This window comes from Canis lupus, chromosome 4 (assembly GCF_011100685.1).
Source record: "Canis lupus familiaris isolate Mischka breed German Shepherd chromosome 4, alternate assembly UU_Cfam_GSD_1.0, whole genome shotgun sequence".
NCBI classification, from domain to species: domain Eukaryota; kingdom Metazoa; phylum Chordata; class Mammalia; order Carnivora; family Canidae; genus Canis; species Canis lupus.
This window is the reverse complement of record NC_049225.1, coordinates 51,172,838-51,188,816: the sequence shown is the minus strand read 5'-3', so window position 1 is coordinate 51,188,816 and position 15,979 is coordinate 51,172,838. Positions and strand designations below refer to the sequence as shown.

General features: G+C 44.4%; 1 long non-coding RNA gene across 1 annotated transcript; it reads left to right on the top strand.

The window, feature by feature from the left end:
- Positions 1-12,456: 12,456 nt before the first annotated feature.
- LOC111095716 lies at positions 12,457-14,137 on the top strand. Its single transcript, XR_005357621.1, has 2 exons — positions 12,457-12,649; positions 13,864-14,137. It is a non-coding gene; the product is annotated as an uncharacterized LOC111095716 (long non-coding RNA).
- Positions 14,138-15,979: the final 1,842 nt, after the last annotated feature.

Genomic DNA, 15,979 nt, shown 5'->3' with positions numbered 1-15,979 from the left:
CTGAAAGGTTTGTAGCATTTGTAGTCAGAATTCAAACCCCTTTCCATCATTATTGCAGTTGGTATTCTTTGGAATTTGCTTGAAATTGAAAACTAGTGGAAGTGTTTAATAGACAAAGGTCAGTATTTTTTTTTTTTTTTTTTTAAGATTTTATTTATTAGAGCATGCAAGAGGGAGGGAGAACGCAAGCAGGGGGTTGGGGAGTGAGGCAGAGTGAGAGGGAGAAACAGACTCCCTGCTGAGCAGGGAGCCCAATGTGGGGCTGGAATCCAGGATCCCAGGATCCTAAAATCATGACCTGAGCTAAAGGCAAACGCTTACCAACTGAGCCACCCAGGTGCCCCAGTAGAAAGACTTTTAAAAGCTTAATAAAATCAGACTATTAATAGGACACTTGGTTCTAAGGAAGAGTATTAAATTGAGCATCCTCAGGTATAGCAGGCCTGTGTGAAAAGCAAAGTATCATTAAGTGGTTTTCATACTCTATAATTTAGAAGCTTTGGAAAGGGATCTCTTGTGGAGGGAACAAAGGACTGAGAACACGGCCACTAGTCAGTCCTTTACCAGCTAGTTAACTGTCCTTGGGTACCTCAGTCTGTCTGACTCTTGGTTTTGGCTCAGGTCATGATCTCCGGGTCCTGGGATCTAGCCCCATGTTGGGCTCCACGCTCAGCACGGAGTCTGCTTGTCCCTCTCCCTCCCCCTCTGCTCCTCTTTCCTTGTGCACATGCATGCATGCACATGCGCTCTCTCTCAAATTAGTAAAATCTTAAAAATACAAAGTGCTTAATGTTGGTTGAGCCTTTGAGAACTTTTAAACAGATGCTTCCCCATTAATATAATTTTTATTTTGTGGAGATTGCTATTTGTATACATTTTACGAAGTGTAATGGGTTTGGCCTCATTGCTTGAAAAGCTTATGAGAAGTCCTGTTTGCATTTCCAGTCTGTCCCATCAATAACGCTCTTAAGATTAAAGTTTATTGTTTTCAAGGTGGAGAGTTGGACTACACTGGACCTTAAGGGTGCCCTGATCTATGTAGGGTTAACCCATAGGGTTAATCCTCCACTGGCATTTTTCAGGCTTCAAATTTGATTAACCTTCTAATAGGAACACAAAGCTTTTAAAATACATTAATATTCTCTCAGACCAATTCTCAACAACAGTACCAAGTCACAAAAGGGTCAGTACAACCATGGGAATTCCTAAGTTGACTTTGTCCTTTCCATTAGTTTCACCCATCATTTACTCAGGCCCCCCTGTGCTAGGGACCATAGCTGCCAAGGTTAAGTAACACACTGTCCCTGCTCCAGGGCCTGCTGTCAGTAGGCGAGATGGGTGGGAAACGCCCTCAGGATACAGGATAAGGAATCCCAGGGCAGGAAGAACCAGTGGCTGGGGAGTACCTTCCAGTCCAGTTTAGGGAAGGGCAGGGGTGGCTTCCTGAGGAATGTATGGATGGACACTTGATAGAAGTGTTCTCAGCCGAGGGAATGGCTTATGCAAATGCCAGGAGGCAAGAGGCGCAGCTCATTGAATGAAAACTTCTTCCTTCCTCCTGTCCTCCCCCTCCCCCGCCCCGCCTTTTTTTTTTTTTTTCTTTTCTACTTCAGGTTTGGGCAAGGAGTGTGGTTGGTAATAAAGGAGTCTGGAGAGTTAGGTAGCAGCAGCATAGCTTTGTAAACTATGGCAGGGGGTTTAGTGTCTGTCCTAGGGCTGTTAGGTACCAGGGAAAGGTTTTAAGGAGGGAAATGACAGGTCAGGTTTGTGTTTCAGAACCTCACTCTGGAGGCAGGGAGACCAATTTGGAATCTGCTGTAGATGATGATGATGAAGTGACCTTGAAGAGGTGACCATGGAGGGAAGTAGGGCTTCAGGAGGGATCCAGGAGTTGGACTTGGCAGCAGATGGTGCAGAGATGGTACTGGAAAGAGTCAACAATGCATGGGAACACTCCTCACATGAGCGGCCCCGGTTATGTTTACAAGGATGTTTGTGGCTGCATAGTTTATAATGGGAAGATATGATGCAGAGGTACATTGGAATGAAACGTATTCATTACAAAAGATCTATATATGTGGACATGGAAAGTTAACCATGGAACTTTTTCAGTTTCAAAAGTGGGTTATAGAACAGCATTTAGGATCACTTTTATTTAAACACATATGAGACAGAAACGCATAGTGACAAGTAAAAAAGTGAGATGGTGACTCAGCAACTTATTCTATGACCTTGGGCATGTTCTTTAACCTCCCCGAACTTCCGTTCTTTCATTCATGAGACCAATGATAGAATTTATCTTGAAAGCTTGTCAGGAGTACGTGAGCTAATGTACAAACATTCAAAATGGGCTTGACTGGTAGTAAGCCTTTTAGTGACTATTATGGTTAGATTTATTTGTGAGTATAAAACTATCCATAAAGTCATCCATTAATGCCTTACTAGAGTTATCTTGTGCGTGCATATGGGAGACTAGCATAGTTTAAACTTACAAAAAATAAATATATATATATTAATATTAAATAGGATTAAACTATTTAAAGAAAGAAAATGCTCCTCTCTGAGGCTGGAAAGATTGAGGTAATCCTTTAAAAAAAAGAAAAGCATATATTCCATTTGTCTTTATAACAGTCAAATGAATCCCTGTGTTCTTGTCCACAGGCTTCATCATGGGGTTGGGGACACCAGGTTTGAGCCTTCCCTTGAGTTGCTAAATTTCTGGGATGCCTGAACACCCACTTTGGGTTGGGTTGGGGCTCAAGGAGCTGATTCTGAAACAGATCGAAAAGAGGCTGGGGTAGGATATGGTGCTTTAGTATTGGTGCCTTAAGAAAGCTGAAGACCATTCCTGGGCCAAGCATCCAGTGGGGTCAGTTGGCATTAACTGATTCAGGATCAACCAACTATGTGTGTTGACCTGGGCATGCAACATTGCCAGGCAGTTTTACACTAATATTCTCCTGTGTTGAGGTCCCTGTTTTCATACCTCTCCACTCTTTAAACTTGTATCATTCTGCTACTACCCCTGCCTCTAGGTGCTGAACCTCTCCCTAGTAGAGGATATGGAAGCCAACAGTCAGGAATGTCCTCTTCTTGCTGACATTTATTTTACAAGCTGCCTGCATCTTGCAACAGCAGTGTTCTACCTGTCATTCCTCCACATGTGCTCTGGGTCACATCCCCTCTTTGGTTATCTTCTCCTCCTACTCTCCTATGCATGTGTGTTTTGGAGAAGACCTCCAGTCTCTCTAGTCTCCCTTACGTACCTAAAAATCCTTCTTTGGCTCCACATCTCCGATTATAAGGGCTCAGTCTTGGTCTCTCTTCACACACTTCCTTATGTATTCCTGTGGTTTGAAATCCCACCTCTGTGCTACATTGGTATCTCTAATCCAGGTCTCTCCCCTGAACTCTATGGTTGCTTACTAGATCTCTAATCTGTCTAGATTGGAGTCTCTAATCTGTCTAGTTTTTCTCCTCTCCAATCTGCCCCTTGCTAGCTTTCTCTACTTTTGCAGATGTTTACTCTGTCACAAACCTGGGTCTATCCTTGTCCACATCCATCTCTATCCACATCCATCCCTCTCGCAAGCCTGGTGATTCTGCTTCTTTTCCTGGCTTGTTCACTTCTTCCCACCATAATTTCTTGTGATGACCAAAGCCCTCTAACTGATGTTCTGCTTCTGCTCTTCCAACCTGTTTTCTACCATTGCCAGAGTGACATTTTATTTTTTTAAAGATTTATTAAAGAACACATGTGGTGGAGAGGGAGAGAGAGAATCTCAACTGGAGCCCAACTGGGGCTCTGTCCCACAACCCTAAGATCATAACCTGAGCCAAAACCAAGAGTTGGATGCTTAACTGCCTGAGCCACCAAGGTGTCCTCAGAGTGACATTTTATTTAAAGATTTTGAGACAGAGCAAGCACGTGCACACAAGCAGGGCAAGGGCAGATGGAGAAGCCAAGTCCTCACTGAGCAGAGAGCCTGACATGGGGCTTGATCCCAGGATGCTGAGATCATGGTCTGAGCTACCCAGGTGCCCCCAGAGTGACATTTTCAATGCAACTGTAATTGTCCCCCCGCTTGAAGCCTTCTAGTAGATTCTTATTGTGCTTGGGTAACATGTGAACTCATCTCCAGGGCCTGTGAGGCCTTGTGTGATCTGGGCCCCAACCAGTGCTTGGCTGTTCCCTATTCCAGGCTCCATCCGCATGCCCACCCTCAACATTCCCCCTCACCTTTCCTGCCCCTGGTGTGGCCCCTGCAGGAGGCACCCGTCCTGTTGCCTCCTGAATATCATTTGCTGTGATTCCTCTGCCTGTTGCTGATTGTACCTGAGGTGGCAGTGGGTGCTCTGAAGCTGAGGGATGGCTTGCTTTTGCTTCCCTTCATCTGTGTCACCTGGTTCTCTTCAGTGCCTCACCTGTGTAGTCACCCAGTCCTGCCACTTAAATATTTCAGAAAGGCTGGATTCTTTCCACTGCTGTTACTCCTTTTCTGGCCACCATTTTTCCAGTGGGATGTTCTAACAGCTGCTTATACCTGCTTTCATAGGATTTCCCCAAAGCCCTTCTGGCACAGTCAAGGTGAGGTTCCCCCTTCGGCAAATGCTGTGGTATAATTTCCATTTAATTTCAGATGTAGTTCGCAACTCTAGAAGCTTGGTTTTGTTTTTTTGTTTGTGTTTTTATTTCTTTTCTTTTTTTTTTTTAATACTCCATGTTTTTGCCTAACTTTTTGAACATATGGAATACCGTTATCTCGGTTTAAATGTCCTTGCCTGCTAATTCTAACATCTGTTGTCAGTTCTGGGTCGGTTTCAATTGTTTTGGCTTTTCACTACCTTCATTACAGGTTGTAAATTCCTACAGCTTACAATGCCCAGGAATTTTTATTGGATTCCTGACATGAATTTTACCTTTTTTTTGTGCTGAGTATTTTTATATTTCTATAAACATTCTTAAATTTTGTTCTGGGATGTAGTTAAGTTGCTTGGAAACAATTTGATTCATTTGAGTCTTGTTTTTAAGTTTGTTAGACAACATGAGGGCTAATTTTCCCTACTGCTGAGGTAGTACTTTTTTTTTTTTTTTAAAGAAAAACATATATTTTTCCATTATCTTTTTTTTTATATATATTTTTCCATTTATCTTTACAACAGTCAAATGAATCCCTATCTTATAGATGAGGAAACTGAGGCTCCCCAAATTTAAGTGACACAGCTGGTAGGTTGTTGGGAGTCTAGAATCAAATTCGTGTCTGTCTAGCCCCAACAGCCAGGGTTTTTTGTTGTTGTTCCCAGCTTTGAGATGTAATTGACATACAACATTGTATAGGGTGCTGATTTGATACAGGTATATATTTAGCTAACACTTTCATTATATCATATAATTACCATTTTTTTTAATTACCATTTTTTTGGTAGTGAGAACATTTAAAGTCTATTCTTAGCAACTTATATAATGCAATGTTGTTAACTATAATCACATGTTATATATTACATCCCAGAACTTACTCATCTTTTAATTGGAAGTTTAGGGGCACCTGGGTGGCTCAGTCAGTTAAGTGTCTGGCTCTTGATTTTGGCTGAGGTAGTGATCTCAGTGTCATGAGATGGGTGTTGGGCTCATTGCTGAGCATGGAGCCAGCTTAAGATTCTCTCCCTCTGCCCTGCCCTACCTGTCCCCATTAAGCAGCTATTCCTCATTTCATTTTTAAGTGATGCCCCACTGCTCTAGGGAGAAGGCCCACGTGATTCCCAAGGCTGCACGGTGGCTCCCAGGGAGATGAGGTATGATTCCTCTCCTGGAAAGCTCTTCTGATTTGCTGGGTCACACCTATCCATCCTTTTGCTCTCCACTGAGTTACTTCTCTGACTGGAAGCCTTTCCTGATACCCTATGATTGAGTTGAGGTTCCCTCCCATTTTCTCTGCTCCAGACACTTAAACTTCTCCTAGCACTTATCATGTTAAGCTGTGCCTGCCCATTTGTCTGGCTGTCTCATGTGCTATACTGGGAGCTGGCTCAGGTCTGCCCTGCTTGCTCTTGTATTCCTGTGCTGGGAGCACAGTTGGTGCTCAGGCATTTACTGAAATGAAGGGATATGTCATTAATCCTGGGGACCCAGGTTCTAGAGGCCCAGTGACTGCACCATGCCCACTGTAAGCATCATGCAGAGTCAAGGCCAGGGAGCTTGCCTTTACCCCAGGTCCCCCCAAAAAGAGGGGGAGGGGGAAGAGCACAGGCCCAAGGAGGCAGCTTCCCACCTCCCCTGCCAGGCAGCTGATGTCTTGTTTGCCTTCTCCTCACACTGCCTGCCTGTGTGTGGAGAAGGTCCAGGGCAACAGGGTGGAAATGGAAACTGGTTTTCTTTCTTTTCTAACTGCTACCTGATTTCATTGGTTTCTCCTTCCTGGTGGGTGGTAGGGGTTGCTCAACAGCATCTTATTAGATTCCATAGCTTTCTGGTTCCTTTGGGTTCAAATCAATTTTTGACTTGGAACGTAAGGTTCAGTTTTGTTCATTTTAGAACTTCAATCTCAAACTCAATGCAAGCTCTTCTCCTCCCCCCTATATAGGCTAGAGCTGGGACTGAAACGTGTGGTGAACACACCTCCCCTCTTCCCTGCAGTTGTTGGGCTCCTGCGGCATTCCTGCAGCTCAATGCCAGGGAGGACAGCTGGAAAGAGAAAAGATTGTGCTCATGTGACAGGCCACACGTTAGTTATGGGCAGTGTCCTGGCTCAGGTCTGGATGTTGGGCTCTGTGCCATGCTGGTGGCCTCCACTCTGTGGAGACGTGTGTGTGACTGCGTGTTTCCATATGGCTGGGGATTCCTACTGCTCTGAGAGTGCCAACCACGCCTTTTCCATGTTGGGACCTCCTATTGCTTTGTCCAGGGCTCCTTCCCTTAATAACTGTGGGGTCCTTTCCATACCCTCTGAGGGCCACAGAGGATGGGGTGAAGGTTTCCTGGGCACACCACATCTGAGGTTCTTCAGGCCCTGTAGTCCTGGCCTATTCCAGCAGGTGAGAAATCCCTGAACCAGGAGCAGGCACCAGTATTTAAGTTCAGGTCCCCACATGCCAATGATCCTCCCTTTTTCTCCATTGTTTGGTAAGAAGGCTGAAAAACACATTCTTAGGCTTCCCGAATGCTCCCCTAAAAGCCCTGTCTCACTGTGCTTGGCTCTATGGGCAGCACCAATTTCTGCAGCTCGACAGGCACACATCCAGAAGACAGAATGCCACTCTCACTTTCTTGCAGGTCCCAGTCCTCAGGTGTGGTTCATTTGGAGCCATTCACAGGACGGGGAGGAACCCCTTTCTCCCCCGGTGGATGTGGCTTTTCTCTGCAGACGCCAAAAGCTGACCACCTCCTTTCTTAAACCTCTTTCCTCTCCTGATGGCTGGTTGTGCATCTCTCAGCAAGTGCAGAGCTAACTTTAGGACACGCCATACTTGGTGACTTTTGGAGACCTTAGCTGCACGTGTTCAAGCAACAGGAGTGATCAGTGGCACATCTTCCATTCCTCTGCTCCAGTTAGAGTGAGTGCCTACTGAGGGGTGCTTTATGTTTGCAATCTTTAGGTCCACGGCCTTGCCTGGGATAGACTGGGGATTGAATTACAGCAGGAAGCATGACAGCAGAGCAGTTGCCTGTATCCCTGTATGCACAGGCTCCCAGGAGGATCTGTGACTACACTCCTTATGAAGAGGCCTCTTTTTCTGTAAGAAGAGGCCGGATTGATGAGCCACTTCTCTGAGCACACAGTGGAACAGACTGCAGGCCCTGCCTTCCTGTGGTGCTTGAAGAGTGGGAGGGGGTTTCCATGGTGATGGCACGTTCCATACTTCCCCTCCATCTTCCAGGGCCACTGCAGTGGTGGGAGCTGCCTACCATTGGGATGCTGTTCAGGGCCCAGGCCACAGCTGGCTTTAGCTTCCTGTACACTTGCACTGACCCTGGAGGGGACACAGCCTATCAAGGGCACTCTTGGAGACTAACTGGGAGGTGTCAGGGGAGAGCACATACTTAAGAATCTTCTTAAAAAAAAAAAAAAAAAAGAAGCTTCTTCCTAGAAAGATCAAAAGCTAGTTGAATACTGTGTTCTGCATTCTTAGGCTGAAAACTAGGCACATGACCAGAGCAGTAAAACAAATCGTCTTTCTATCCTACATTGTAGGTAGAGGCAGAGGGCTGAGGGTGGTGTAGAGAGATGCTGAAAGGACAGTTGAATAAAAAGAGACAGGGAGGGCAGATATATTGTTTTTTAAAATTTTATAAGATGACTTAAGCTCTTTTTAAAAATATTTTGTTTATTCATGACACACAGAGGGGGGGGCGGGCAGAGACACAGGCAGAGGGAGAAGCAGGCTCCATGCAGGGAGCCCGATGCAGGACTTGATCCCGGGACTCCAAGACCATGCCCTGGGCTGAAGGCAGGCGCTAAACTGCTGAGCCACCCAGGGATCCCCTATGTTCTTGTTTTTATTTCAAATCTGCACAGTCCAATTTCCTTCATTCATACAGAAAATATTCTGCAGTCTCTATGTGCTGAGCACTGTTCTAGGCACTAAGGATATAGCACTGAACAAAACAGATAAAAAAATCTCTGCCCTTAGCCAGAAATCAACTATCTACAAAATAACAGTAGGCTATACCATATGCTAGAAAGTGTGATAGGTGCCATGTAAAAGATAAAGTAGGGAGGGAGGAATGTCCTGTGGGTGAGTAGAAGGGTGGGTGGGTTGAGATTTTAAATAGGTTATGGAGGTCCTCATTGAGAAGGTACTTTTGGACAAAGATTTGAAGGAGATGAGAAAGGAGGGCAGAGAATATCCAGGGATAGGATTACCTGGGTATAGGAGAGAACTAGTGCAAAGGCCCTGAGGTAGGAATGGACTTGGTCTGTTTGAGGAATTGCAGAAGGGTCAGTGGGAGTGGAGCACAGTGAGTAATAGGGGATTAAGAGACAATACCAGTGAAGTAGGCAGGTTCCTAAGCTTGTAGGACATTGAAGGCCATAAAAATGAGTTTGGATTTTAAGTGTGGTCTTTGGGGAATCAAAACATTATTGGGAAAAGGGTCGTATTGATCTGGGAAGATGGAGACTTTAGTGCTTGAAGGTCAGATTATGGCGAGTTTGAGGTTATTGGTAGTGACAAAGTCTAGCAGATGACCACAGGAAGGAGTGACAGGCAGATGGAGGACAAGCTTATAGGCGAATTGTCCAGTAATTTTGAGAGCAGTGTCTTGGGAAGAACAAACAGAATGAGGGAGTGGTGTTAGACTGGCACTGAGCTATGTGCCAAAATTTCCACGGAGGGAAGGGAGTGACCCAGGTCTTTGCAACAAGACAGGGCGATGGATGGTGTAGTCTGATGACATGAGGTTCTGGAGCTGGGGATTTAGGGCAGAGAAAGGGAGGGTGGTCTGGAAGCAGTAGTGAGGATGCCTGGTGGTGGTGGAATGGGGCACCCTCTTCACTGATGCTGATGGGAGGCCAGGGGAAGGTTGGCAGCTGGGAGCCACGGTTCCCTCTGGGTATGATGGATGACTGTCTTAGTATACTGCTATTAAGAGCCCCTATTTATCTTAGTGAAACCTAAATGGGAGTGACACTGCTTAATGTGAAGTTTCTTAGTCTGGATGAAATTGAGCGAGGACATTTCAGAAGATCTTTTCCCTAGAAATGGAATAATAGGAATTAAGTTCATACTTTTGGTCTTTATATTGAGGCATCTGAGATTAAAACAGAGCCCCCTTTAGTGCTTGTAGGATTTTGCCTTGAGGTTTGCCATTCCCCTACACACTACATCCAGGGCATAGTGGAAGAAAAAGTTGACTTAGAAGACATGCAGTTACCAAGGAAAGAACAAGAATGGAGAAAAAAAGGAGAAAGGAAGAAAAAGCATTCAGGAAGTCAGTAGGAATGTTTCAGGTAGAATGATCTCCCTGAAGAAGTGACTCTTAGGAAGACAGAACCCTTTGTTTGCCCTATTGATAGTGCTGGTTCTCCAAGAGAGTCTGGAGGTCCCAGGGATCCCCAGGGCCATTTCAGCAGTACATGAAGTCAAGACTATTTCAGTAATAATACTAAGATGTTATTTGCCCTTTGCATTCTTGTTCTGTCACAAGTGGAGGGAAGTTTTGCAGAAGCTACATGAAGATGTTCCAGAAGACTGAATGCAGAACCAGATAGAGACTCTAGATATCTTTTAAAAGTCAGATACTAAAGAAATCCATAAAAAATGTAAAACAGTGTCCGTCTTCTAAGTGTTTTTAAATCTGGGAAACTAGTTATTTTTCATAAAAATATAACATTAAGAGGGTTATTGCAGTGTTCAAATTAATGAGTAAATATTTTTGAAATTTCCATTTTAATTTCTGCAATGTCCGCAAAAGCCAAAACATGGAAAGGGTCCAGGTGTCCGTCGACAGATGAATGGATAAAAAGATGTGGTATATATACACACAAACATACCATGGAATATTACTCAGCCATCAAAAGAATGAAATCTTGCCATTTGCAACAATGTGGATGGAACTAGAGGGTATTATGTTGAGTGAAATAAGTCAGAGAAAGAGATGTGATTTCACTCATGTGGAATTTAAGAAACAAAACAGATGAACACAGGGGAAGGGAAGGAAAAATAAGATAAAAAGAGAGAGGGAAGCAAACCATAAGAGACTCTTAACTCTATGAAACAACCTGAGAGTTGCTGGAGGGGAGATGGGTGGGGGGTGGGGTAACTGGGTGACGGACATTAAGGGGGCACTTGATGTAATAAGCTCTGGTTGTTTTTTTTTTTTTTTTTTAAATGTATTTATTTATTTTATGATAGTCACACAGAGAGAGAGAGAGAGGCAGAGACATAGGCAGAGGGAGAAGCAGGCTCCATGCACTGGGAGCCCGACGTGGGATTCGATCCCGGGTCTCCAGGATCGCGCCCTGGGCCAAAGGCAGGCGCCAAACCGCTGCGCCACCCAGGGATCCCAGCTCTGGTTGTTATATGCAACTGATTAAATTCTACCCCTGACACCAATAATATACTATATGTTAACTAAATTGAATTTAAATCAAAAATTAAGAATTTGTAATACTGTGAGTACCGATAGACATAATCCTTATAAACAAAAGCTCTTTGTGGTCCTTAATAACTTTTCTTTTTTTAAAGAGTAAGAGCTAGTGGGGAGGGGCAGAGAGAGAATCTTATGCAGGCTCCACATCCAGCACAGAGCTGGACACAGGCTTGATCTCATGACCCTGAGATCATGACCTGAGCTGAAATCAAGAGTCAGATGCTTAACTGATTCACCAGAGTGCCCTTGGCCCTTGATAGTTTTTAAGCATAAAGGAGTCCTGAGACCAAACAGTTTGAAAACTGGTGGCTTAGTGGGTAAGAGACCAGGCTCTGGAGTTAGGGTGCTTGGTGTGAACTCAGGCAAAAACCAGGCCTTGAGTTCTTCGGCAAGTTACTTAACCTCTCTGAGAGTTGGTTTCCTTACCTGGAAAGCAGACTACCTCATACAGTTATTATGAACAGCAAATAGAATAATGTTTTAATAGTACTATGCATAGTGTTGGGCACAGAATGATCATTTTATAAGTGATTACTGTTTCATTATATAACTGATCAAGTATCTACGACATGCATGACTGTGCTAAGTCCTGTGAAAGATGTAAAATGCGTGTCACAACTCCCCCTCTGGAGGGGTTTGCCGCCCAGCAGGGGAGAGATTTCCAGATTTATGGTTGGCACCTTTGGTTTTAATTTCCAGCCCTGCCCTTGAATAATGACCTGACTTTGAGTGAGCCACTTTCTGCAGGGTAAAGTCAAATAACAAAGTCATGCACAATGGTCTACTGAGGAGACAGTAAGTTCCCACTTGTATCTTTTAGGCATCACTTCCTCCTGCCTCAATTTAACACTTGACTTTGTCCTTCTCCTTGAAAATTATGCTAAATCCTTTGCTTTACCATTTCTGGAATCCACGATTCCTCCTGAGATAATGTAACTATGCCACTAGAGGGTGCCCCCTTCCTTCTTATTCATTCATTGCTGCTTTCTCTAAATTGGAAATCTTTTAGCTGAGTTCAGTGGCAAGTGCAGATTTTGTCTTCAGGACCGTCTCAGCTTGGTGATTCTGGTAAGTTTTATCTGAAAATCCTGACTCTCTTTTTATCAGTCAATACTTACTGAGACCTTTTGAAATAAAACTGGGGAGGAGGGGTTGGTGGAAGGGATACTGTTGGTTATTCCCACCATCACCAGACATCATCCGGCATCTACTCCAATGCTAGGTGTTCATATGAATCATCCAGTGGGATCTCAGAGCAACACCAAGGGGGTGTTTTCAATAGCTGGAAAGCCAGGCTCTGATTGGTTAGGTAACTTGTGCAGCAAAGTCCATTGTGATGGAGCTAGTTCAAATCCAAGTACTCTGAAAAAGGTAAGAGTGTTTAACAGTGATCCTGGATTAAGAGGCCCCAGAGGTGGGGTTGATTAATTTTAATAGAGAAATGTGCTGATTACAGAGGAGGGTAAGAGCTGTGAGCTGGAGTGAGGGAGGTCTGGGCCTGATGGAAGGCAGGATTTGGACAGAAGAAGATGACTGGAGAGAGATTGGTCACAAAAGGCAGTAAGTAACACTTCATATGACGAAATCTGCCACAGGGGCTCATCAGCCCTGGCTATGAGCCCCCAAAATAAAGAGCACATTTTACTTTTCTAGGACAGTGGGTCTCAGTCTTAGCAGATATAAAACCCCTTTATTATCCTGAAGCGAAATTCAAAGACAGTTCAGATCTATGTTTATATGTATGCTTATGGATAACACACAAGAGAGGACTTCCTAACAATTGTCAGGCTTGCCTTGTACGTATACGTACACACACACACACACACACACACACACACACACACACACACACGAGAAAACAGAATACTGGCCGCACAACTTTCCAAGATGCCCACCAGGGGGCGGCACGCTTCTTCCGTTGCTGTGCACAGCTCACCCAGTGCATCTGTCTGTCCTGGGACCCTGGGGGCTGTTCCTGCCCACTGTTGTAGTTGTGCCTGTTAGACTCCTCCAAAGGTGGCAGGATCTTCTCCCTGAGGGCCCCTGAGTGGTGAGGGCGGGGTTATAAACTCAGGAAATCAGTGTAGAGCCGAACTTCAAGTTAGTGATAGATCTCTCATCACGTGAACACACCATGACTAGAGTCCTAATGCTTAGAAAAGTTGTAGCTATTGTCATTTGCTCAAGGAGTGATTACGAAGTGACACGTTTGCTTTATTTTCATTGAAATTTTCGAGGTTACTTGGTATCATAGCAAGCAATCAGTGTTCATTTAATGTTTTTCCTTAAATCGATTCAACTTTTCTTTAACCTAAATACCCTGTCTTTAAATGGAAACTTTAATGTGTACATGGAAAACTTGTATCACCTAGCATAATTATAGAGTAACTTATAAGAAACAAAATAAAACAATGTGGCATCATTCTTGCTGATTCTTTGTTTCCTACCAGAGGGCCTTTCTCTCTCTGTAAAAAGGGAGTTTGACAAATGTTAAAGAGCTATTGCAGATGTAGTCGCACTGAAAACCAAGATGCTCCTCAATATGGACTAAAAGAGAACTCAAGGGATATTTTTATTACTTAAGAGAATCCACATGATTTAAAGCTTTCCTCTGTGTCCCTACAATCTGTCATACAACTGTGGACAAAATGTCTCCCACTTTGGAACACTGATTTGGCAGGTGGCTTCCTGGACTTGTAGTCAAGGGACTACTTAGTAGCTGTGTGTCCTGCACATGTCACTTACCCTCTGGTTCTTTATGTCCTCACCTATAGCTGGAGAAGGTTAGAAGAGACCTCTGAAATTCTTCTGCATCTAGTTGTTGAAGACTCTCTGAAGCCCTATGCTCACTGGAAGATGAGAGCATCCTTCCATTTTGTTCTTAGAACGTTTGATGAAGGGTGCTGGAGAAAGTCAAGGATTCTCTCACACCTCAACAAGCACCGTCTCTCCTGAGAGGCCATTTAGCCTAACACAACAGAGCAGCTAAGAGCTGAGTCCCTGGAATCCATACGACCTGAATATAAAGCCTTGTTCTGTCTCTTCCTAGTTTTGTGACCTTAACCAAGTTACTTCTTTGGCCTTACTTTCCGATCTATAAAATAGGGATAGTAATTGTATTTATCCTTAGTGTATTTATCCTTAGAAATGAAATTATAATATGTATGTCAGGTACTTACTACAATGCCTGGCCCATATGTTAGCAGTTTTTCCTGTGTATTATAATTCCTAAGATTTTTTTTTAAGAAAGGGAACTGATAAATCCTAGAAATAAGCCATCAGGCGGTGCTGTTTGGTGGCCCTGTCTCCAGTATTTTTAAGCTGATAAAATGAAATGAATATTATGGGCACCCAAAAAGGAAAGGCCTTGTCTGAGAAAGGTGAATGTGAATGTATAAGGCCATCCTACTCACATGTGGCCTCGATGGTCACATGGGGGCCAAGTAGATCTGTGTGGGTTTAGGATTTAAAAAAAAAAAAAAAAAAAAAAAGTTTTCTTTTGTTTTGTTTTGTTATTGTTGTTTTAAAGCACTAGCTGGGGGACTTGTGGCTTTCCAGCCTACAGGCTTCCTGCATCTCTGGCCTGTAGGTACAGGTGCCTACAAGTGTGTGAACAGGCCGAGAGAGTGTGGGGAACAGTAGAGGGCCAGGGTGTACCCCTAGTGGCACTCCACCTGCTTTCCCACCAATGCAGGCCTCTTCCAGGCCAGATGGGGGTGGGCAGGATGGCTAGGGCCCTGGGAGCCTGGTGTTTGGAAGGCCAGCACTGCTCAGGCTCAGGGACACCTGTCTGTGGGCTCTTGATACCACTTCTGGGACATTCCAGATGAGGGAGAATTGTGTCTTGATGAAGATACCTTGTGGGCATGGTCATGTGAGTGCCACCTAAAGCAGAGTGAATTCTGTTATTTAAGCGGTGAACCTGGACTTTCGTTCTGACTTGACCACTAATGAGTTCTGTGACCTTTCTGAACGTTTCTGTTTCTTCCATTCCTTATTTGTCAAATGAAAGATTAGGTCATACCAGCGGTTTTAGAGTTACAACTGGTGTGTGTGCGTGTGTGTGGTAGGTAGGTCACAGAGGCTTTAGACAAGCTGATGACAATTAGACTTCCTCTCCAGAAAAATGTATGTCCCTACACATGTTATATAAAATTCAGGGTGTTTTAAGATTCCTCTGGGAATCCATCCTTGGAATACAGCATGCAAGCCACTAATTCTGTGCTTCATTCAGTTGATAAGCTTCTGTGAAGCCCATGCCTTCCAAGTTGACTTTCCTACTGAGTCCCCAACCAAACAAACAATCTGTCCATTTGTAAACATGTGCTGAGCACATTGTGCTCTCATTCCAACTAGCCAGCCTCAGCCCAGCAGGGTCATGGAGAGATGTGCCCCCAGGGCCTGTACATGGGGCCATGCAGGTTATTCCCTGCACAGGGCATCCCCAGGTGACGGCCTTGCCTTTTCCTAATTCACACAAGGGTGGACATGGGTCAGCAGCAGATTTTGCAACATATACTTGGGCACCAAAATGTAAGATGCAGCAGGAGGTTCTCCACCTGGGGGCTGGCTCTCCCTGTGTGGGCTCAGTAGACAGTTTTAATTAGTAGCTGGGGAGAGGGGTCATTGAAAGCCTAGAAATATACACTTAAAATGCAGGCAAGACTACACTCCTTGAATTAGGACCCTTGTGGAAAGTTAATGGATTCACTGGAGCTCTTAGTTGAAGGTAACAGAAACCAATTCACTGACTTAAGGGGAAAAGGAATTTATTGGAAGCATGTCATGTGGTTCACAGAAATGGCAGGAAAGGTACAGACCAGGCACCAGATAAGGGCAGTGACAAGGGAGGTCAGGTGTCTGTTGCAATAGCAGTCTGTGTGATGATGC